The sequence below is a fragment of the Euleptes europaea genome, chromosome 1, assembly GCF_029931775.1.
Source record: "Euleptes europaea isolate rEulEur1 chromosome 1, rEulEur1.hap1, whole genome shotgun sequence".
Taxonomy (NCBI): domain Eukaryota; kingdom Metazoa; phylum Chordata; class Lepidosauria; order Squamata; family Sphaerodactylidae; genus Euleptes; species Euleptes europaea.
In genome coordinates, this window is record NC_079312.1 from 74241131 (window position 1) to 74266767 (window position 25637).

General features: G+C 43.8%; 1 protein-coding gene and 1 pseudogene across 1 annotated transcript in view; one reads left to right on the top strand and one right to left on the bottom strand.

The window, feature by feature from the left end:
* The window catches only part of CACNA2D2 (calcium voltage-gated channel auxiliary subunit alpha2delta 2), a 720324-nt gene that overhangs the window by 9731 nt on the left and 684956 nt on the right, over positions 1–25637 (top strand). The window lies entirely within an intron of this gene.
* LOC130492085 (ras-related protein M-Ras-like) lies at positions 12542–13247 on the bottom strand (annotated as a pseudogene).

Sequence of the window (25637 nt, forward strand, 5' to 3'; positions counted from 1 at the left end):
AGTCTGCCTTGGTATACCATTTCAACATAGCTATGTGAAGCAAAATCCCTAGAGTCCACAACCAACCTGAGAGGAATATTCTTCCATGATCCTGATGTCATCACTACAGAACCCATTTCCTAAATATTACTGCCATCAAGAATTTTACTTGGTGTATGAGTATCACTCATCTAATATATCATATTCAGTACTCCAGCCTTCCCAAATAAAACAAATCCCTCCATTGTACTTAGTGAAGAAATCAGGACAGTGTGTGCATTCAAATAAATGAAATGAGTCTCTTACTATGGGTTTCTTTTAGTATATTATGTTGGATCCAAGAACTTCTGCTAATAATAGCGAGCTTTGAAAACTGTCATATTTCTGCCCTCTGGGCAGTTTATAAAATCAGGGCAATTGTGTGAAAGAATTAGTAATATTGCTTTCTCATGTCTTCTTTTTTCATAGAAAACTTCATGTGGTACAAATACATTTAGCTGTATAAATCTATACATATAATTTTTTTTAAGAGCTACTAATTTTAAAGAACCTGGGCTTACCACAGCCTGTTTGGAGAAACCGAAGACTTGCAGCTGATTTTCTAAGTCAGATCAGTTTTATGTAACAGTGTCTTTTTTCATCTCATGGAAAAGAATATTGCCCTGTAGAAGGGATAACACTGTAGCAAGAGTACCCAGTTCATGAAAAGATTGATGTGAGAATGTTACAGTAAGAAGCCAAATGGTCCTTTCTGTGCTGTTCTGACAGGTGTCAGATGTTCAGCCAAAATTCTGGATTATGAGTTTTTGCAAAGCTTTTTTATTGCTGTAAAATGAACTCTGCAGATGAAGACAAGCCAAAATATCATGTTGTCTCATTTGAATTATAGTATCCGGTGTGTTTTCTCTCTGTACTGCATTTGCCAAGTTCAAGATAGAATCCTATGCTTTTATATTGGGAGGGGTAAAGCGGTTTCTCTTTTTCTTTGGGAAAGTGTTTCATTTCACTGCAAGGGAAAACCCTATGTAGTACTATGTATTACCCTATGTAGTAAGGTAGGAGCCCCGTGGCGCAGAGTGTTAAGCTGCAGTACTGCAGTCAAAAGCTCTGCTCACGACCTGAGTTTGATCCTGACAGAAGTCAGTTTCAGGTAGCCGGCTCAAGGTTGACTCAGCCTTCCATCCTTCCGAGGTCGGTCAAATGAGTACCCAGCTTGCTGGGGGTAAAGGGAAGATGACTGGGGAAGGCACTGGCAAACCACCCCGCAAAACAAAGTCTGCCTAGAAAACGTCGAGATGTGACGTCTCCCCATGGGTCAGGAATGACCCGGTGCTTGCACAGGGGACCTTTATCTTTACCTTTATGTAGTAAGGTAGAGGAAACCACATTTAATTATTCAAGGCCTCGAAGCCTGAGAGAGTTATAGGACTGTGAGCCTGAGGCCAGGTAGGTGTGTACTACAGCTTCACTGAGTGCACCAGACTTTCTCTTTCCTAGTGGATTTGGTAGGTAAATACTTAAAACCAGTGAAGCCATCATTAGTAAATCTGTGAGCTTTTTAATGTTATACGATAGTGATGACCAAACCAGTCGTATTACATTTCTTACCAAGGAATGGTGGTATTCCTGAACCCTCAGAGATAGAGTGAACTCAACATGAACAGAAGGAACTGCATATCTGCCTAAAATTGAATAAGCATGCACAGGCAGTGTGATACCAATCTATCCTCTTCTCTGTTAAGGTATCCATTCTGAAATAGCACATTGCTGCATGCAAGTAGTGTTCTGCAATCTATCATGTGTACTTAAATAGAAAACCTCAGTGTTTTCTAAAGACTTATGAGGTAATTTTACAAAATTTACTTTAAATATAAGTGACTGTTGCTCATCTTGGTGAATTTGTACCTAAGATCAATATAGGTTGTCTCTTGCAATATTTATAGTCTGAAGATATCTTGTGCTCTTCTGTGAGGCACTCGTTAATTCTGTACCTGCTGCTTCGAATCTGCATTGGCTGTCATTGCTTAAATAATGTTTCCATCAGCCATTTTCATCTAGGAATGCTATGTGACTATTTCATAAAGTTCACAAGAGAGTCTCAGTACTGAGCTGGAAAGTAGGAGTCTTGACTTAATTCATGTGCGAAAACACAATCAGCTTTCTATGTAGTGATGTAGATTTGAGTGTGCGTGTTGTGTACTTGGTGAAGGGGTAGCCTTCACCTTGCTAAAATGACACCTCATGGGATATTAAATGAATTCTTCTGTGTATTTTCTGCAATTTTACTATCTTGGTGCAGAATTTGGGAGTTACAATCCTGCCAATTTCAGCAAGATTGTAATCCATTTGATATGGGTTTAACTCTTGTGGGCAGTGTCAGGGGAAATCACAGCAACCAGGGTGAGGTAAGGGAGATGGATCTGTAGTGACTGGACTTCATTGCTCTGCATTATCTCTTTTCCTTTGAACATCATAAGCAGAATTATGCAACAGAAACATATGTATCCTAATTTTTTAACTTACATAATTTATTTCTATGGCTGATTTGGATTTCCTTAGAGCAAAATTTGTATTTTCTTGTCAGAGAACCCTGGTTAAATTGGTCTGCAAGTCTCCTGTGTGCTTTTCTCATATAGGATTATAAGGAGAGGGAAGCTTGCTCATCTGCAAATGAAAGTTATTAGAGAGCAGTTTTAATGGAAGGTCTGAACTCACCATTGCTTCTTCTTAGATAATTATTTTTCTTCCTACACTGCAATATCTTCCATGCCAGTTGACTTTAACGTATGGGTCCGGACCCTCGGGTGGGTCATGGAGCCCCACCTGATGAGTTTCAAGCCCCTACAAAGCTGCATTTTGGAAGGACATGGTGCTAGTGTGCATATAAATAGACTGTGACTCTTGCCTCATTGCATACATGCTGAGAAGAGTGGCAGAATAGCAAGATGAGCTCTCTCAGAAGTGGGAGCAATTCATTTTTAACACTGATGGATTCAAAGATCTGCCCTGCCTGCAATCGTTCCCTTTTCTTATTTCTCTGTCTGCCCCCCCAGCAAGCCTGGACCCATTAGTGGGTCCTCCAGTGCTCCATGCACATTAGGGTTTCCCGGTCCCCGTTTGCCACCAGCAGGGGGTGGGGTAGGGGTTGCCAGATCCAGGTTGGGAACCTCCTTGAAATCTGGGGATGGAGTCTGGGGAGGACAGGGACCTCAGTGGGGTACAGTGCCATAGAAGCATCCATTTTCACCAGGGGAACTGATCTCTGTAGTCTGGAGATGAACTGTAATTCTAGGGGATCCCCAGGTCCCACCAGGTGGCTGGCATCCTTAGTATACATGAATCCCATGCCCATTAAAGCTCTCCCTTGTCTTATATCTCTCTTTCCCCTACCCTCCATACCCCAGTCACCTTCATCCTTGTCAGTCAGGCCTCCAGTGCTTTGCACTGCAGATCCAACCTCCCTGAGAAAATTGATCTTTCACAGATGGTTATGAGGCTCTGTGCTGCAGATATGGGCAAGGAACCTTGGGTAGCTGGTGGGAGCTGGCTGTGATAGGTGAGGAGCAGGCAAGAGATATTTTGTTGTTAATGTTTTGTTTATGCCCGTGTGCTTGCTTGTTTCTCATTATGGTATACCTCCTGGTGCTCAGCTCGTGCTTTCTGTCCTTGGATTTCTTGGGTTCTGCCCTCGGATCTGGCCTTAATACTGATGATGTCATAACTCTAGTTTCTCCTGTTCCGACCATGTTCTGGATATCATCTGCCTGTAATGTGTCACTTGTTGGCAGCTCAATGGGTCCGGTGCTGCTATTTAGTGGTTAACATTGAGTCCCATGTTTGGAAAGGCTGAAGAAGACCCACGTACCACCCTGCCATTCTCTCTCTCTGTGTGTTTGTCTAATCTAATTTCGAAGGTATAATTTTATCTAGTTTGGTTTTACACTGTACAGAGACAATATTCTTTATTGACGATTCCTTGTTGTGAGGCTGGTATGCATAGTGAGAGGGAAAATCTCTTCCTTCCTTATATAGGACCAAATAGAGTATTCTGCCAACTCATGCCGTGTATAAACCCGATTATTTGCACTGAAATCAGCCCTTTTTTTAAAAAAAGCCAGTTAATAAATATGCTCTCTAAAGGCTTTTGGGAAAGTAAGCATATGGCCTTCTCATTGGGAAGTGGGTCTACCATGTCATATGGTAATCACAGATGAGTGGAGGATGTGCCTACAGCCAAGATGAGCATGTAAGTGGTTTAGTCTATTGATTCCAATCCTCAGATTATTCTCCCATTCACCAGCAGAACCAATCCTAGACTGTAGCTTTGATGGGTTTTATAAGATGTGTAATGTTAAGCCTGAGCAATGGTTAGAAAAAAGTGGAAGACCTTTTCTTATTTACAGAGGCAGACAAAACTTTTGCAGGATATAATACCACTAATCTCACAAATGTTCTTCACTAGGAACACTTCTTCAGTTAGGAATAAGGATCATGCACATGTCAGAATTTTTTATTGATTAACTGTTTGGTTTTTAACTAATTGGCTGAGTTGACTACATACATTTTATAATTTGAGTATGTATCTTACAAAATGGATACTGAAGGGGAGACAATTTTCCTTCACTGTGTAGAATTGAACTAACAAAATGCTACCATTCATCATGAGAAGGAAAGACAATCTTTATTCTATTCCTTTCACCATGTATGGAAATGTGGACTATTCCTGATTATAGCTAGTTCCAAATGGCTTTAAAAAATGAACAGTTTTAGGATGTATCAATATTCTGAATAATCCAGGTTTAAAAGAAATGATGATAAGGGTTCAAATCCCCTTATGCCACACAAATTACAAACAGCTACTTTTTTGACAGGAGGATGCAGAGGACAGGAAGTTCATGCACATCTCTCATCTCCCTCCATAGTTCACAGAGAAGGAAAGGAGAAAATAGAAAGTTGAGTAGTGCCAGCTAGAATGGTGAGATGCCTTTGGCCAGCACCTATCATAGCATGACTAAACAGAAGAAGGACCAGAACCCCTATCTCATGAATTGAAAAACAACTTGTTCACCGTGCAGCCAAAGAGGTAGGAAAAAAAGTATGGCAAATTATGGGGGCCTGCAAGACAGAGCTATTCCGCCAGGAAAATGGTTGAGGCCAGCTACAGTTCCTTTCCCATAAATGTTGGCCTCCCTACCCTTCCCTACTCACCCCTTCTTCTATCTTAGGGCGATTCATTTATCTGCAGGCTCTGCTGTGGCCATATGTTTCAATGTGCCTAATTTTGTCCACAATTAATAGTGGTATGAGACTGCACTATTGAATGGGGGAATAATTTAGTGCTATGAAGTCTCACTCTCTATCCAAATATCCCTCTAGCCAGGTGGAATAGCTCTGTCTTGCAGGCCCTGCAGAAGTTCCCACAGGGCCCTGGTCACATTGGAGAGGCCATTCCACCAGACAGGAGTCAGGGCAGAAAAGGCCCAGGCCCAGGCCAGCCATACACTCTTTGGGACTGGGACCACCAACAAATTAGTCTTAGATAAACATAGAGTTCTTCAGGGAACATACCAGGCCCGTGAACGCACTAGCCACTTACCTCGCAAGTTACACGCGTCCAGTACGCAAGTATCCAAAACGCCTTTAAATTCTTGTTCCCACCGCGCCTCCTTTCTCCGCTGCATTTGATAATCCCCAGACTAGCACGCTCCCACGCATGCCCAGTCGGCGCTCCAAGCAAGGACGGCGATTGGTCAGCGTTACTAAGGGATGCGGGGGGAGTGCGGGGATTCGCTGGCAGCAGGAAGTGGGCTAGCAGTAAGAAGTGGATTTAATACTCATTGCATGTTCCCACTTTAAGGCTCCGGAGGTGGAAGACGTTTTATTTTTTTAATTCGACGAATAAGTGGATGCGCTTAACGCAGAGGACTTGTGTTCTGGAGACGTCCTCGGAATCCTTCGGGTGAGATGAAGTGGGAACATGCAAGGAAAGCCCTCAGAAATCGGAGCTGCAAATGGTAAGTGCGGACATGGCCCTGGAGAGATAGTCCGGCAGACCATATAAGGCTTTAAAGGTCATAACCAGCACCTTAAATCTGATCTGATACTCCAGGTGGAGCCACTGCAAATGATAGAACACTGGCGAAATGCGTGCCCGCAGTGAGGTCTCCGTAAGAAGCCTCGTTGTATCATTCTGTACCAACTGGAGCTTCTGGGTCAGTCTCAGGGGCAGCCCTAGGTAGATAAAGTTGCAGTAATCTATCCTGGAGGTGGCCATTGCATGGATCAGCAAATCTAAGTCAGGGCAGGAGAGGTAAGGCACTTACTGCCGGGCCTGGCAGAAATGGTAAAAAGCTGTCGAGGCCATGGCTGTGACCTGTGCCTCTATTGACAAGGAGGCATGAAGGGTCACACCCAGGCTCCTGACTGCAGGCATAGGTGTCAACTGCACGCCATTAAGAGCCAGGAGTCAGCACCTGACGCCGGAGCCACCCCAGCTGAGCCACAGGACCTCCATCTTCGATGGATTCAGTTTCAGCCAGCTTTGCTCCAGCCATTCAGCCACACCTTCCAAGCACTTGGCCAGTGTGTCTGGGGCAAAGTCCGGATGATGGTTCATGAACAGATAAAGCTGGGTGTTATCAATGTACTGATGGCACCTCAGCCCGAAACTCCGGACAAGCTGGGCGAGAGGGTGCATACAGATGTTAAACAACATAGGGGAAAGGATCACCCCTTGCGGAATCCCACACACCAAAGGGCACCACTGCGATGCCTCTTCCCCAAGCGCCACTCTCATTCCTTGACCCTGGAGAAAGGAGTGCAGCCATAGAAAGGCAGAACCCCGGATCCCAATGTTGGTGAGGCGGTGGTCTAGATGATCGTGATTGACCATGTTGAAGGCTGCCGACAGATTTAAGAGTATCAGCAGCCCTGATCTGCCATGATCCAGCTGTCGAAGGAGATTGTCTGTGAGGACAACCAGAGCTGTCTCCATCCCATGACCAGGGCAGAAGCCCAACTGATATGAGTCTAGAATCAATGCTTCATCCAGAAAAATCTGAAGTTGTTCAGCCACTGCTCTCTCAACTACCTTCCAAGGTGTGAAAAATTCAATACTGAGCAGTAGTTGGCAAGATCCCTAGGGTCTAATGATGATTTCTTTAAGAGTGCATGCACCACTGCCTCTTTTAAGCCATACTGAAAAGGTCCCAGTGTCAAAGGACATGTTGATAATCTCTCCCAGGGGCCTTGACCAGCCAGGAGGGGCATGGGTCCAAGAGGCAAATGGTGGGCCTCATAACTGTCAGGATTTTCCCAGTGTTCCCCCAAAATTTCCAGTTTTTCTATTGCAAAAATTGAGAAAGTCCTCAGACGTTTTATGCTATACATTTGAAATGAGTGAAATGCTTTACTCAAAAGAAAACACTTCATAGGAGTTTTTCCCCCTGTGGTCCCCAATTTTACAGTGGAAAAATAGGGGAGAAGACCCCCCCCAATGTTTTCAGTATGTATTACACCTGACCAGATTCTGTAATCTTAACATGGACTACATATTTATGGGGAAATCACCTGTTTATTATTTGGCATAAAACCAGCATGCCTTACACACAGTATCCTGCAGTAGTGTAGATTTGTTTGTTTTTTCTCAGGTTTCCATTTTTATATGTCAGACATTTTTGTGTTGATAGTGATCTTAAACCCTGTGCAGTATGAAATAGGGGTTAGAGTGTCAGACTGGGATCTGGGAGTCTAACATGAAAGCTCACTGACCTTGGAAGGTGGGTGATGTTGGGCCAGTCACATTCTCTTAGCCTAACCTAACTCACAGGGTTGTTGTGAGGATAACTGGAGGAGAGGAGAACGATGTAAACTGCTTTGGGTCACAATTGGGTAAAATGAAGTGAACAAATAAATTATTAAATAAATATTTAAAACAATAGTTTTAAATATTTAAAACCATCTAGCATGTTTTTTATTGTTTTAGTGATATATTTATACTGAAGATATGTTGATTTTGTGGGTGTTACCCGCCCTGAGCCTGACCTTGGCCCGGGCAGGAGGGCTATAAATTGAAATAATAAATAAATAAACAAATAAATAAATAAAGTTTAGGTGAAACTTCAGTGTATGTTACACTTTGAGTAAAACCTAAATACCACATTTCATTATTTCAGATATTATTAGGAAGTGCCAAAAGATGATATGATAATCACTTTTTTAAGCATTTTATGTATCTTCTTTTATTCATTTTAGTGTCTGAAACAGGATGTCTGTCTTTCGTATTAAACCAGGCACACTTTGTTGTCATTTTCTAAGATTAACCACCTCCATCTACTCACTATGAGCACTGTGAGTTTGGACATGTTTAAGTGGGAAAAGGTAAACAACTAGGTTATATAGCAGGCAACCCTAAAAATGTCTATCCAGAAGTAAGTGTCATATTATTCAATGGAGATTACTTCCAGGAACCTGCTCTTAGTATTGCAGTCATTTTTTTTTTTTTTTGCCGTTTAGTCACAGCTGACTTATGGCGACCCTGTAGGGTTTTCAAGGCTTGGGATGTTCAGAGCTGGTTTGCTGTAGCCTGCCTCTGCGTAGCAGTGCTAGACTTCCTAGGTGGTGTGCCATCCAAGCACTAACCAGGGATGAACCTGCTTAGCTTCCAAGTTCTGATGAGCTCAGACTGGCCTGGGTTATCTAGGTCAGGGCATTGCAATCATAATTTTTGATATTTTTTTGCACAGTTAGAAGAAGATCCAGGCCATCTACTGCCAATTATTCAATGTGCTGAAGTATTAAGATTTTATAAATTAAATGGGTGAATTTTGCAGCATCAGACCTCTTACATTTGGCTTCTTACATGCTGTGCAAATTATGCCTGGCCTTTTTCTCCAATAAATGCCTTTTAAAAATTACAATTTGTGCCAATGATACATCTGTTTCATATGGAGTTTTCACTCTCTTTTAAAGAATCTATGTATATTTTTGTCCCTTAGGTACCAGACCTATACCAAGTCCATCAACTCTGTTATCACTCCTGAAATATTCACCTTTTTGCATACATTTGGTGATTTCTTCTGAATATATCTGACTTTGTGTGAGAGTGTGTATGTGTGTGACTGAAAGAAACTCTAGAGGCCATTAAGTTGGGTAATTTACATGCTTCTTGAGCCTGTGCCTAGGGAAATATATTTCACAGGTAATTTCAAACCTCTTGGCGTGTGGGAGAAGTCATTATTCTAAATAAAAAGGGTTAATGATGTCATAAAGACCATATTAAAAACCTGTTTTGTCTTCTGAAAAATGGGAAAACCCCAAAATAGTATCTGAAAAAGGTTTTCATTTGCCAGAAAAATTAGGTATTATTGTTATTAGTAGTAATAGTATTAGTATTGATTGAATTTAGGAGAAAGTGCTGGTACTGAACATAGAAACATAAATTATCTATGTGTTTTTATGTGGTTTATCAGGATTGGTGATGATAACAAAACAAACAAACAAAAACCAGTTTTGGTTTTAAGAATTTCACTTTAAAGAATGTAAATTTGTGCTGTAGGTATAGTGAATCTAAAAGCCATACAAACTTGCAGAAGTACGGCATTTCAGAGTGTGCTTAGCCTCAAAGGGGTCCATCAGGCGGTGGCAGAGGCCTCCAACACCACATGAATGGACCGATGGGATGGGCGCCAGGGGCATGGAATTTGCCAGTGCCCCCGGGGGAGGGCCTAGTGGGCCATCTGGTCAGTTTCACCCTAGACAGCTCAATGGGGGTCAGTGGGCTTCCAGAAAACCTGACTGCATATGCAAATGCTGAAGAGTGGCCGCTGTGCCCTTTGCTGCCTGATGGTGCCCCATTTGGAGCAGAAACCGCTGCAGCTGGAATTTGAGGCAGCCACCCCCAATGGGCTGATTGGCTGCCGGACCACTCTATACGATGAGCCTGTCAGAGCACAGGACCTCCCCCAGCCCCCCAGCTCATTCCCATTATGGGGCTTAGTGCAATCTAAACTAGGAGGACCAACCCTCTGGAGTTTGCTTCAGGATCTGCATAGTCACATCTGATTGGGGGGGGAGCATTTTGACATGGCAAGAGTAGGGGTAAAGGCCATGGCCCCACCACCTCCCCCCAGCCTTCTCTCCACCTGTTTATACCCCACCTTCTGGGCCACTGCATTGGGCTCATTCCCCAGCTGTGGGGATCTGCCGCTCAGTCTCCTGGTGGCCCTGGCGCTTCTCCTTGGCTTCCTGGGAGCTCCTAGTACCTGTACTCCCTTTAGCAGGGCAGACCAGGATCCCATGTTGGGGGGGGGGCTTGCTACAGTCCCCATTGAGTGGAGGGTGTCTGGCGTCGTCATGTGGAGGTTGTTACTGGAGGACCCTCTGGTGATGGGCCAATTGTGCTTTTCTCTCCTTATCCTCCCCTGCCTTCCCACCCCCTGCCGCAGCCCTCACCATGGCGCTTTGGGGCTCCCATGCAGCTGGTTCTTGGCCTCCCCACTTTTTTTCCCATGGCTCATGCCCTGACATGTTTCAACGGCTCTCTCCACCCATTGGCGGCATCCACCTGTCCATCGGGCCACACAGCCGATCCTCCCTTGTGCTGCAGCTGTGGGCCATGGAGCGAGCTCTCTACCATGCTGCTGCAGGACTGGTGTAACCACTTCTGTGTTTTTCCCTTTCCCAGTTTTGGTGCTGGCCACAGTGTAACTTTCTCCTTTGAGAGTGGCTCAGCTACATCAATGTTCTGCTGTGCCTGGCCGCAGTGCAGCTCTCTCCACCACCACCACCAGGATGGGGCTGCCAGCCATTCTGCACATGCTTATTTTGCTTGATGTAATATTATATAGTAGCTTTTATGGCCTCAGATCCTCTATTCTTCTGACTTAGAATGGAAAAAAAAGGAATTGGGGATTAAACATTTGAAATTCTTCTTGGTGCAAAAAGATGTTACTGTAGGATTGGATGATAGTAAGTGGCTTGGTTTGAACGAGTTAGTGAGAGAATAGGTGTCAACAAGATACAAAATAGCTTGTTGCTGGGTATCACTGGAAACACTGGAAACTTCCTGATTGAATGTCCAGCAGATTTTATTAAAAAGCATTGCAGGTTTTGCTTGGGCTGCCTCAATTTTCAGAGCAATATCTGGTATTGACAGAATTGTAGAATTCAATCTAGATTCCATGGCTGATGAATTTCAGGAGCATCCCTAGTATCAACCTTCTGAAATGTACTCTAATCATAGTTGCTGTTTCCACCCTCTTGGTGTTTGGACCCCACTGCCTGAACCATGGTGCCATATCTGGATCTTCATTCCAGGTCTTCAGTCATTATCCTGCAAGGATCTGCCACATGCAATTTCTTGAAATATTAATGTACAAAAATAGTTTGATCACTTGCACCTACATACAAGAAGTGCAAGACAATTTTCTTTTTTGCCTCTCTCTGCTCCTTGACTGTAGCCTATGACTCACACTGGATGGAATGGAAGGAATTGGAGGAGGGAGGAGTCTGAATCACTGGTTTGGAGGGGGAGGAGTCTGAGTCACTGTTGGCTGTAGTGGAGAAGAAGAGGGGGAGTGGGAAAAACTCCCCCCACCCCCATTTCACATAAATGGCAATATTGATCATCCCACTTCTGGTACAGTCAATTCCAGGACAGCTAGTGCCAGTGCAGCTGATTTTACTAAATGCAAGAGATGTTTACCCAAGTTGGCTCACATGAATCTCTCAGTTTAAAAGAATCACAGTATTATTCAGAATCTGGCAGGATGTTTTTTTCCCCCAAAGAAAAAAGAAAAGTGAAGAGTAGCTGAATGAGATGCTCTGAACGAGAATGAAGGTAGCGGATTCAATTCAAATCATGTAAGCTTACAGTTGTTCTAAATTCTGTGGCATTAAAGGCTTATCCCCATGGGAGTGCTTTTTGAGTTAAGAAAACAGCATAGTTCTGTAGCTATAACACATTGTCTAAATTTCTTTCTCCTCTTTATATTATAATGCTTTTATGATTACACAGTCCAGCCTTCTCTTTTCTGTCTCTAGCAATTTCCCAACTGACTTGCACATTTTTGTAACATCAAGTAATGTACCTGGGGAAAGAAGTAGGTACAACTACCAGCAAGCTATGAAGGAAAAAAAGAACATGTAAACCAGCAGCATGAAGAGCTCTGAGCCATGTGGAACACATGGTAGCCATAAGAGGATTACTGTGGCAAAAATAGTAGGTGGTTTTTTAAGGCTGTGGCAACCCTTGACTGAGGAGCAGTCATAGGGAGGCTTACTAGAACAGGAGTTTTGAAATGTAGCTAATTGACATGCAATGTAGAATAGGAACTGGAGGTCTCCCCTTGCTTTCCACTCTCACTGCCTCACTTCCTCTTGGCTTGTAGAATAAAGCTTGGGGTAGCATTGACAGCGGCTACAATTGCTTAGTGGCACATGCTTGGTATTCCAAGAATGTTCCATAAATCTTTTGTCCAGGGTTTTTTGTTTCTTCCCAAGATAGTCTGCAGCCTTCTCAAACTGGGAATTCAGGTAGTGGTGCTTAGCATCTGCTGTACCGCTATGCTACTGTGACAACTTGCAAACTCAGGTAGCCGCTGATCTTAGCTGTGCTGTAGCACTGTTGTCTTCTGGCTTTCCCTCTAGATCCTAGTAAGGTGACCCATGCACATAATTGGCCAAGCTGTTTGTGGGAAGTAGTGGCTTTGTCACCTCACCACTTCATCTTTTTCTTCTTCTTCTCTGGAACCTATTGCCTGATTACTCTGACAAGATTGTGGAAGGCTTTGTCAGCTTTCAGTGGAGGGTCCTTAGCACTGGTTTCTATATATGGAATGTTGTGCTTTTCTGCCGTTTCTTTTCCTTGCTCCTGGTGATTTTTCATAAATGCATTAGATCAACATTGTTAGCCACCAAAATCATTGGAAAGAATCCTCTGTCTTTGACTTTGAGGATAAGTTGATGAAACCTGTCCACATGCTCAAAGTTGGCTTTATCTGTGACGGAATAGACTATAAGAAACACATCTCTTGTCCTGCTCCATCACTGCACTGAATTCTTCCTGGCCTGCAGTGTCCAGGACATCCAAAATAGCCCACTGCCCATCTATTTCAGTGTATTTCAGGTACGAGTCTTCAATGGTTGGATTGGCACAAAAATCTTCTGAAGAACCGTATAGTGAGGGTACTCTTCACCACACCTCAATCCCCAACTACCACCAGTTTATATCTGTGAAGATTTTTACCTGGGACAGGGCTTGGAGCCATGACATCAACGGATCAGACCCCCAAATACCTGGAATGACCAAGCCTTGTCTGTTCCCGAACAGGCCCCCGTCCACCTCCAGTTGCTGCGGCTTTTGCTCTTAAACTATCTCCATCCCTCTGGAAAAGCAGTAAGAGAAAGGATGGTTACCAACGCCCCCATAACTAGGCTTCTCCATGCTGGATCAGGAATCACCAGCACAGATTCAATGCATATCTATTTGTTCATCAGAATGTGGATGCCATCGCTCCACATAGCATTGCTTTCAGTGGGAAGTATATTCTAATTAGCATTTCTGTCCACATTATGGCTCAGCTAGTCATGTGTAAATAACTTGTTAAATGTCAGCTAGGGCTGAAAAAGGGTGATCACCGTGAATAAAATCCCTATGGGCATGATTCAGATTACCATATCTGACTCTTCCCCAATATAGAGTAGCTGAATACAGAGAATGGGAAGCCAGAAGTGAACAGGTTACTGGAAATGGAGGGGAAGTGTTGAAAAGAAAAAAGGTTAGCAATGCAGTAAAAAACCCCTCCCCAACTGAAGTCATGCGTATAGATCTGTAGCAGAGGAAAGGTGTGGGAGTGTGAATGTTGAGTTGAGTGACAGTGAAGCACGGTAAAGGCACAGACTAGGAGAGAATTTGTTGTACTTATCCGTTGCCCTTCTAGATTTCTCTTTCCACCTCCAACCACTCATTTACTCTCAGTTCCTGGTCATCTGCGCATTCTATGTGAACAGCAGCAATTTGGTTTATGCTCCCAATTTTTAATATCCAGTTTAAACAAAAAAGGCTGCTGAACTGCATAGTAATTTCATATACTATGTTCTCTAACATTTGTATTTGAATTTAAAACATGTTTTGAAGAAAATGCCTGAAGTTATTCTAGTTTCTGGTTTATATAATCATGGACATTCGCAGACAGTATATCAAAATTTAATTTGCACTGATGGCTTTGCGTTTGCTATAACAATGACATGAATATTACTTTGTTCATTTGTCCAAATATTTCTCATTGTGGATGCCAGTGTTTGGAGCACCCCTGACTCCTGCTAGGGACAGCTGAATCCCAGCGGTTACTTAGCCAACAACAGAGACATGGCCCATCAGAGGGGCAGAGAAAAGCAATTATGGGGTTGAAACAAGGGAAAAAAGGGTGAAAACAGGGATGTATGAGGCTGGAGCTACCATCAAATTAGCACTCCAGCTCTTGGGGGAAGGTCTGCCCTCCTGTGAGTGCCAGGAGGCTGTGGGTGGACCCACCTTCTCTAGGCTGGCTTTTAAAAGTGAGGGAGAGGCTGATGAGAAGAGGCTGATCTGGGCTCCAGGCAATGGAGGAGCAAGCTTGAAGAAAGGAGGAGGATGGGGTGAATCTCAAACCTCCTCCCCTTTCAGCAGATGAGTGCCAAACTAGATGTTATGGTGACCATGGATTCAAACTATAGCTACTGCTGCCATTTTGCAGAAGAATTTGACAATTTAAAAAAATACTGCAAGTGCCCGGGCACAGGGGGATCAGATAACCTTGTGTCCCCTCCCCATTTTTTCAAATCTTGAAACTGCTCCCTGACTGTTTCAGTACTTGAAAAGGTGCGGGGGGAGGGGGACAAGATCACCTGGTTCCTTCCATGCTGTGGGCCTGATCAGGATTGGTCCCTCACAACATTTTTTTCAATGGTTACATTCATCTGTAAAATGAATATTTTACAAATCCATGGTTGTTGTAACGTCTAATTTGGCTCTGAGGCCTTAAAAAGAGCAAGTCAGGAGTCTGCTGCTCAGGGCATTGGGTTAGTGGGCCTGAATGCAGAACCTGACAGTGGAGAACACACATTCTATGTGGCTTTAGAGTAGCGGTACTAACACTGAGTAGTACATAATCCTGTAAAGATCTCATATAGAGTTAGCTCAGCATTTTTCAAATGATAACTTTCACCACCTATGTTCACATATATGTTCAGATGAGACAATCATGGACATTACTAATTTTTCTGTTTACAGAATAAATTCTCTGAATACAAAAGCTTCTCCAAATGTTGGGTCCATTTTTCATCACTGCCAACAGGAGACTGGTTCTATGAGATGGGTGCTATAGGGTCAAATTCTATAGTAAATAGGAATTTATAGCGGCTTTAAAAAAAAATTCTGCTACCAACTTGTATTAGCCATGATAACTAAATCGAACCTTCAAGTACAGAGGCACTATATCTTTGAATATCAGATGCTGGAAACAAGTAACTGTCACAACGCCTGATTCAGGCCCTTTACTTTTTATATTTTTCAATCACCCGATATCGTCCCTCACTTCCTCTACCCTCCTTTTCTATTACAAGGTCCACCTTCAGCTTTAGGAATGTGAGGCACAATGGATTATTTTATTTTTATTTTTTTACACAGGCTCCCTTAATTCTTTTTTTTTCCTTTTTAGATATTTTTATTGATTTTTAAAATTATCTGGGGATACAGGAAAGGAAAAAGGGTAAGGGAAGTGTAAAGAAAATACGTTTGTTACCCCCTAACATAGTTTGCTTAGTTATCATTTTTTAACATATTGTATTTAATCACCAAAATCATTTTCATAACATTTAAAAGAATCTATTACTGTTTTCTAATCTTAATAAATTCCTTGAAAAAAAAGATTGATCGTTTATCTTTATTCAAGTTTTGGATATGTAGTTGAAGTACTTCTTTTAGATATTCTCGTTTTTTTTTGATAGGCTATATATAATCATAAGCTTTATTTTCATAATAAAGGATTTTTTTATTATTTTTTTTATTATTTTTTAGTTTTAATATATTAAATTCTTAAAGCAGAGAGCACAGCAGATTACAATCAGGATCCCTTTTCCTTGGATGCTTCACAGTTTGTTGTGGGTTATTTGATTTGATGAGAACACAGGAGTCAAGGGTAACAAACACAGTTAAGTTTATTTCATTTGTAAGCGTGACATTTAATGCTTTCACATTCAAATATGATAGGTGATACAAGTTACCAGAGCAGCAAGGTGCTCTGTGCTTAGTGGTTATTGTAGCCTAACAGGTTGCCAATCTCCTGGACTGGTCATGGCAGCCCTGGCAGATGTGTGCAGCAGCCTCTCCAGACCAAGTGGCAAGCCTGTGCCGCCATGGAAAGGACTTCTCTTCATCCCTCGAAACCAGCAGTCAAAGAGCAGCAGCCAAAGCAGTCCCTCCAGCAAACCAGAGGGCAACCATGTTCCTGTGTATCCTGCTCTAGTGAAAGCCATATTGTAGGGAATATGTCCAGGCATGTAGCCTGCACCAGCACCCACCCCCCTCTTGCAACATCGGACTAGTTCAACAAAGCCATTCAGCAGACATTAAGATAACAATGACTCGCTCTTCAGCAACGATCTCCAGACATTAGCAGTGATCGCACCTTTTGTTTCAAGCCATTAAGCCAATCAGTGAGACTCCTGACTTCTCCTGGGATTGCAAAAGCCATTGGAATTATAATAGATTTCCAAATTCTCACTACCCCACAGCTTAATCCTTTGTCACCTTTTTGCCACCTGGGAACCTAGGAGGAGTTCTCCCCGCCCCCAGAAAAACAGTATAACTGCAATGCTCCCAGCCCACTCTCTCTCTCCCTTGGGCCTTCCCCTCCATACTGCCTGGCACTCTGCCAGAGGGGGTGTTCATGCTTGGACACCTAGCCCCCCCCCTTGTCCCCTTTTTATCCCCCAAAGCTGCATGGAATTCAGGACGGACAACTAATCTGCAAGAGAGGTGCAGTATATTTCCTCTGCCTGCCACATGGCAAAAGTCTCTATTCCTCTCTTTGATTCCTAGACTCTGTATGTTGTGTGACGTGTATGTGTAGTTTTGTATGTGTGTGTGAACATATAATCTGAGTAAATTACTTTTAACCTAATTCCCTTGCTTCTGCCTCTTTACTGGTCATGGTATGGACTCTGGTAGATAAAGGTTGCATCCCAGCTCAAGTTATGCCCATTGCCGGTTATTGATTCGCTAATTCCCCCATATAACAATTTATAACCGGGCATTTTGGCTAACAGATTATTGGTGGAGATAGCGGGGCAACCCTGTGAGCATTTCAGGCACACAGACGTAGGAGAAAGTCCATGACCTTGTAAATTTGGCAAGGAAGCGTGTGTGTGTATGTGTGTGTGGCTCTAGAGAGCACTATTTTGTGGGTTGGCTTTTCCCCCCTTCATCTCTGCCCACCACTTGTCTCAGCCGCCCGCCGGGCCACCTTCCCGGCAATGCAAGGGAGACGGGTGTGTGTCGCCCTGGGAACCGCATCTCTTTCTTGAGATTCCCCATTTTGAATGGCTATCTGGGATGGGTTACTGCAGAGTAGGTTTTGCACGTAGACATCCTGCACCTACACGTAGGCAAATATAATATCCCCTTCCTGGAAGATCGCTCAATAGGAAAAACCTGCCCCCCCCCATTTTGCTAGGGTTAAAATACCTGCCCCCAGTTTCTTTTAAGCGACCAGGAGAGCCCAGATTCTAAACAGCACAGAATCTGCCCAGTGGAAGCCTGCTTAGTAAATAAAGCAGGAGTCCATTTCAAACTGGCCAGGAGAGCCAGGAGAGCAGTTTGAATTGTCAGGGACCCTTAGCTGAAGGAGATAGGCAAGGCTACCCCTTTTAAACTGCCAGAGAGCCTGAGTAGTTGTTCTGTTTTGTGCTGGCCAGGTGCCAAGGAAATAGTCTCTAGGGCTGAGCCAAGGATATAACTCAGAACCCCCTAGCAGAGACTTTGCAGCAAGGGCTAAGCAAAGGGATAGCTTATGCCCCCCCCCACAGATTAAAAGAGCCTTACCCTGGTGGGTGGCAAGACTTTCCAGAGAGTGAGTATAGTCTTTTCAGGACTGGGCAAAGTAAATAGCCCCAAGTCCTGCAGATACTTCAGTGCCAGAGTAGCCAGTCTTTTTGAAAGTGGGGGGGGGGGGAAAATTCCCCACTTCTGCCAAGGTTTTGCAGACTGAAACAGAACACAGGTAAAACTATTTTGGCAGTTCTGGTAAGGCTCCCCAGAGAGAGAATAAGTCTATTGGAGACCAGGAAGGTGAACTTTCCTGTGTGTCCACTAAGACAACAGCACAAGTTAGCAATCTTGCCAGGGAAGGTGCAAGTGCCTGTCCCCTCTGCGGAGACATTTTTTTTTTTTTTGAGAGCTTGAAACCGGTTCGCATTAAAAATGAGCCCCCTGTTTAAACATGCCCCGGAACCTGATGAACTAGAGAAATGGCTCTCCAAGAAGGGCGAATGCCCATGGAAAGCAGGAGCCTTCCAGGGCCCCGATCCTATGGCCACCTTGAAGGAAACCTTAACAGTTTTCTGTAATAAGGAAAAACCGTCTTCCTCAAAAAAGGGCAGATTCATTGCCTGGGGTGTCTTCACGGCATTCCAGGATTGCATGACCATGCTCAAGGAATCACACAGAGCTTTTGATGAAGCTGAGCAACTCTCAGCCCAGGTCCAGCAGCTAACTGCTGAGAACCAGCGTATGGAGCTCCTGCTCAATACGGAAAGCCAGCAAATGGCACTCGAGAAACAAAGCCTAACCAAAGTCCTCCTTAAAACTGGGAAAGAAAAAGATGAGCTTGCTCTGCAAGTCCATCACCTTACCCAGCAACTAGAAGCGGCAAAAGCCCAAACGGATGAAGCTACCCAAGCTGCCAGCTTTCTAGCAAATCAAACGCAGCAAAAATATGAGGCTGCTTCCCATGAAGCATGCCAAAGGGAAATCAACTCCCTCAGAGATAAATTAGGTCTCAAACAGGCGCTGATCAGCACTCTGCAGCCCCAGCAAATGGAGTCTCTCCCCATACATTCCATTTTTGGAGAGAGCGAGACTTTTTATGCCCCCCAGCACTCCCCCAACGTTGCCCCTGTTGTAGATCCACTCCCCATCAATCCGGTTTCTACCCGGAAAGTGCAAACCACTGTTAGACAGGAGGATCTGTTTAATAAGGAGATTAAGGAAACTAAGCGATGGACAGTGGAGGAATTAAAAACCATAGCCTCCTACGTGGGCCCCTTTAACCAAGACACAGCAGTCTCATGGCTCGCAACGGTTTCCGCCTCCTACCCCACAGCTGACGAGGATGACTTAACTGCATTAGCTCTGCAATGTACCTCTCTCAATGAGCAGGCACGGCTCTTCTCATTCATTGCCAGCCGTAAGTTGCGCAACAAACCGGTGCTGGACTGGATGAGGGAGGTGCTGGAATTCATTAAACCCGGAGAAACGCCCCCAATCCTCTTTTGCAAAGAGCACCAAGCTCCAGAAGAGGACCCTGAGGCATATGTAATGCGCAAACAGCTGCTGGCACGCTTAGCTAAGATAGTCAATAACGATCCACATGGAGAGCCAGACTACAATGATAAAAAATTCACAGAGCCGTTAGTGAAGAGGTTGAACCGCGACACCAGATTTATGGCCAACCTGATATATGTGGGGGACATGACCTGGGAAGGAGTAAAACAGAAAATTAGAGATGCGGCTGAGCGTCAAAGAATAATACAAGCCGAAACCACTGAGGAAGGGGAGCACCCTCCAGAACTTATCCAGGCCACCACATATTCCAATATCAGCCCCCACTCTCAAGCCAGCCCAGATCAGACTCCACAGCATTCACAAAAGAGAGGTTGGAACCAAATTCAGGGAAAAGGGGCAAGCCGAGGCTGGAGAGAAAGAGGCTCACGTTTTAAACACTCGCAGCCTTCTTCCTTCCATTCTCGGAAACCCTACCCCACAGGCGACTCTCGCCCAGCCAACTCCTTTCCAAACGCTCCCTCCTTGCCTGCAGAGACAGGGCACAAAGCAGAATTCCCACAGCAACGCAGGTCTTCTGTGTATAAGCCCTCCTCCGCTGCAGGTCAGGATCCCCTTCGATCAATGGCATGGGGTCGCTTGCGAAGCAGAGGGGCAAACATGGAGAGCTTTTGCATGCAGCCCACAGCGGTCTTACTCCGTGCTCTTGCTGATCTAGACAGCCCTGCTCCAACTACTGACCCTACCACTAAAGGTCTTCCCCTTAAGGGAATGGACAGAATCAAAAGACTAATTCAAACCCAGAACCAGCTAAAAACCTTAATGGAAGTGAACAAGGCTCTGAAATTGGAACTAGCCCATAGGGAAAATAAAATCCAGGAATTAACAAAGCTTAACAAGGAACGAGATTTGGAGACTGAGAGTCTCACCAAGAAAAATCAGGAACCAGAAGCTGCTCTTAAAACCAAGCAACTCCAGACTGACTTTGGCAAAATGAACCTCCAACTAGAAAGGAACAGAGTGGAGACTAATAATTTAAAATCTCAACTGCAAAGTGTTCTGGAGTGCCATAGAACCACAGAGGCTAGATTACAAACTCTAGAGAAATCCTACATGGAAATGGAATCAAAAATGTTACAAGGTGGCAAAGCAAAAGCAGGATTTCCAGTGGCAGGGGTAGTCGTGCAAGAAATAGGACAGCCTGGCAAATCTCAGGCAGGCTCTCTGTTTCCAAATGCATTAAAGAAAACCCAGCCCAAACCAGCCATTCAGTCAGACCAGAATTCTGACTCAAGTCAGCCTCTTCCTCTTCCCAACCTTACAACCCTAAATGGGAGAGGATGCAAAGTGGAACCTTCAAGGACCAACACAAAAACTATGCCTCAGAGCCTCCCAGGACTGAAGCAGCATATTTCGGAGAGCTATTCACCCTTAATGCAAGGGAAAGGCTGGAAAGCACAGGTCAGGAACACACCTTTTTGCTTACTGGACCCACTCGATACATGGAAAGAACCACAGCCCTGGTGGAAGAAGCCACCACAAACATGGCAAAGTCTTGAATTTGTGTTTTGTTTAGCCCTTGCTTTACAGAATTCACTTGGATATACACAGACTCCTCTGCCTGTCTTCTAAAAGGAACTCTGTGTAGGCACAGAGATGCAACCTCATTAGGAATATAGTTCGTGTGCCATGATTTTTATTTTATAGGTGTTCTGAAAGAAGCTAATACCTCATGTGTTGTATTTTGCTTTAATCCTTTTACTTTGAGTCTAACGTTTTAAATTCATTCTAAGTTATTGTTGATAGTTCAAATGTTTTCAACTTTGTTTTGCAGCAAACAAATTTATAGAGCTGTTCTAAACAAGCACCCTAGTGGAACAGCTTCTTGGTTTCTCTAATTTTGTGTTTCTTTCCTAAGTGTGTAACTTTCTTGAAAGTGTGACTGTGTTATTTTGACCTAATTGATCTAGTTTGTGTTATTGCTAGCAATCTGCAGATATTTCTTATAATCAGGTACCCCATGGTGATCACCTTTAGTTTAATGAGTTTTCTATTTGAAGATTTTGCAGTTTTCTCGTATGTCATGATGTGCAGTTGTAATGAAACTTCCCTGGGTCAGAGAAGTCTATCTGGCACAGGAAAAGAATAATTATGTAACGTGTTTTTCTCCTACAGGAAATAGAGTCGTGTATGTGGTAAATATGATAAATCAATATTTAGGGTACATGCTTTTGTGAAGATCCGGCCAATCTCACAGAAACATCTGCTTTGGTTCCCCAAAAGTACAATGCGGTTTGCGCAAAATTGGCATGGGGCACCAAATGGAAATATGCAAGGGAGCGCGCCTCCCCAAGTGCCTGTATGTTTGCAAGCGAAACTAGTATGTGTGTCTGTATGAATGCTCTCCCAAGGTACCTGGAAAAAAAGGAGAAAATTATTTCCGTGTGCTCATAGAATAAGTTAAGTTTAAGGTTGATTTCATTGCGCAATGAAAGTCTTATCTTTAGTAAAATAGTATATTTGTCAACTTCGGTGCTGTCTTTTGTGAATGTGAAAAATGAATAATGAAGGGAAGAACCCCGAGTGTTCTACCCTTCTTCCCCCCCCCCATTATGAACAGGGGAAGCCCCATTGCTCTCCCTCCCCTCGCTCTTTAGACAAACTGGAACCCACCCCGGCTTCCAAAGTGCACTCTGCATATGCCCAGTGGTGCCACACAGCCTTCTGGCGCGGGATACACCTCATGGAAACAATCCTTTCCTCCTCATGCATTCAGAGGAAAGGAGGGGGGGGAGAAGATATCCAATCTACTTTTGAAGATATCCAATCTACTTTTTATTTGTGAACCACTGTTATTTTTTTTTGAACTTGGAACTCTTTAAAGGAAAGAAATATAATCATTTTTTAATTTTGAAGCTGAGAAATTTTTGAAGTTTTTATGCCTGATTTGAAGTTGAGTTGAAGTTTTTACTCGATTTGAAGTTGATTTGAAGTTTTTGACTTTGGACTTTTTGAAGAGAGAAATATCAGATTTTGAGCTGGGTTCATTTTCTTTTGAATTGTTGTATGATTTTGATCTTTTTTCTGTTTTTAAGTTATTTTTGAGAATTTTGAAAAGCCCTGCTTTTTGTTTGTTTCAACCTAGCTTCTTCATTCCCTGGCATGCTAACAAGGCTATCTGGGATATGAAGGGGGGGTGGAGAAGCAAACCGCCAATGGAAGGGTCTCTTCCTTCCCCTCTTGTGATCTTGTAATACAATTACCTGGCATTCATTAACAGTCTTGTTTCCTGATCCATGCCAACCAACCAGGAGAACCGGGAAGAAGAGTAACCCCACACCAATTCTGTTCTGTTTACAGTGTTCAACTTTCTCTCCTTTAAGAAACTTCAATGCTTTATGCATACTACAATGTGTACTGTCTTTGATTATTAATGGCAGCCTGCATAAGGCTGCTCCCTGATCTAACTTGCTCAAACGCCACTTGTCTCTATCATATGAATACCTGCCTGCTTTGTAAGAACTTAACAACCAGGTACTCCCTCCCCTTGGGAAACAAGGGGAAGAGGAACAAAAAGTCTTAATGCTCTATTTTAGCCTTGCAACTCTGCTCTCAGCAACCAATGCTAGTTATATACATGCCTGCTAGCCTTTTTTTGCTAGATTTCTCCCTGCAAGGACCCTTCTACCAGAAGAGCTGACTGCATTCAGCTCTCTCCGCCTCAGTGTTTTTGTTTGATTGTTTGCCTTGCCTTAAGGTGCAATGCGAGTGCAAAGCACCCCCCCAAGCCATCAATGTGTCTAAGTAATATTGTTAAGTATGCAAGCCTCTACTCCCGAGCACCCGCAACTACTGCTGGAACTCCCTGCTGTATGCTCCTCCGTTGTTCCTCTATGCCACCTCCAGGCAAGAGACTCCTGGTCAGCAACGATCCTGCTGCAGCCAGCCTGTGGGCAAGGTGCCCCAAAGGTCGCCAAAGGAGCGAGGGTAGTCAACAATGGGCTTGCGAGAATACACAGGGAAGGGAACAACTAAGAAATCTTTCCTTGCTAACAGGGCATGATTAAAAACTGGATCTCTGCTTTAAAACCAAGTGTCTCCCCCTCCCATTTAGCCAGGGTAGCAGTCAGTTTCTGTGTAACCCTCATATCTATGTATTGCCATAACTGGTTCAAGTGGGACCCTGCGCTGACATTAATATCCAGGGCTTTCTCTTGTGCCAACCTCCTGGACAGACCTGGATATGCCCCAAGGAAAACATCCAAGATCCAGCGGCCACCACTTTGATTGCTCTCGCCAAGGAGGGAGAGGGGTGATTTCATATGTGTATTCTTCAATGTACCATAAGGCTGCAAGAGACTGCCCCTTGGAGCCACTATGTTTGTTTTGCCTAGTTTAAGTCTGTGAATCCCCCATATGTTTTTATATCATTGTGTAGTAACCTTTCAAGCATAAGACCCTAGTCCCCTACAACTAGAGACATGCACTTTCCGTGTGAATTTTCTTTGAGGTGTAAGTCTTTATTTTTTCCAAATAAAATCGTTTTCTTGCAAGGCATATGATCAAGAATGAAAATGAGATGTGCAGTGCCCGAGCCAATCTGCCTCGAGAAGAAGAGCCAATTCCAGCCGGTTGAAAGCAACCATTAAGATTTTGTTTAACCCTTCCCCGACTGTAGAACTTTGAGCTCTTTTGAGACTCCAGGGGGGGAGATGCTATGCTTTTCCTTTTTCCACGATGCATTCGGAAACCAGCAGGTCGTTTTTTTTTTCTTTTTTCTTTTGTTTACTATCCTTTACTTCAAGTGCACAGAGTTTTTTTCTCCTGCCAGCAATCATGCCCAAGGTTTTTTTCTCTTTGCACAATATTTAACCATGTCATTCTTTAATCATTAAGTGCCTGTATGATATCTATATTCCAGATTTTAGTTTCATAGTTTAGAAATGTAATTTGAGCTTAGTAAGAGCATTGCTTTATTTGCTGTTTATCAGTATTGAATGTATTGAAAATTGAACCTGCTGCATTGAGCCATCCAATGTAGTTGTTTTAAATAGGCTTGCAAATTCAAGAATTCATATTCCTCTCTAAAGTGTACTGAGTTCCATAGGCAGTCCCCTTTTTAATCTGGCCTGGTTTTAGATTAGTCAAATGGTTCCCAGACCCCTTTGGCTTGTGCATCTCAGGTTTATGCATCTTCAATCAAGGTCTTCAAGCTAGTATCCAGGTTGTCTTCTCCAGTTGTGTTGACATCTCCACTAGAAGTGTCGACGTCAACAAGGGGGGGAACTGTAGCCTAACGGGTTGCCAATCTCCTGGACTGGTCATGGCAGCCCTGGCAGATGTGTGCAGCAGCCTCTCCAGACCAAGTGGCAAGCCTGTGCCGCCATGGAAAGGACTTCTCTTCATCCCTCGAAACCAGCAGTCAAAGAGCAGCAGCCAAAGCAGTCCCTCCAGCAAACCAGAGGGCAACCATGTTCCTGTGTATCCTGCTCTAGTGAAAGCCATATTGTAGGGAATATGTCCAGGCATGTAGCCTGCACCAGCACCCACCCCCCTCTTGCAACATCGGACTAGTTCAGCAAAGCCATTCAGCAGACATTAAGATAACAATGACTCGCTCTTCAGCAACGATCTCCAGACATTAGCAGTGATCGCACCTTTTGTTTCAAGCCATTAAGCCAATCAGTGAGACTCCTGACTTCTCCTGGGATTGCAAAAGCCATTGGAATTATAATAGATTTCCAAATTCTCACTACCCCACAGCTTAATCCTTTGTCACCTTTTTGCCACCTGGGAACCTAGGAGGAGTTCTCCCCGCCCCCAGAAAAACAGTATAACTGCAATGCTCCCAGCCCACTCTCTCTCTCCCTTGGGCCTTCCCCTCCATACTGCCTGGCACTCTGCCAGAGGGGGTGTTCATGCTTGGACACCTAGCCCCCCCCCCTTGTCCCCTTTTTATCCCCCAAAGCTGCATGGAATTCAGGACGGACAACTAATCTGCAAGAGAGGTGCAGTATATTTCCTCTGCCTGCCACATGGCAAAAGTCTCTATTCCTCTCTTTGATTCCTAGACTCTGTATGTTGTGTGACGTGTATGTGTAGTTTTGTATGTGTGTGT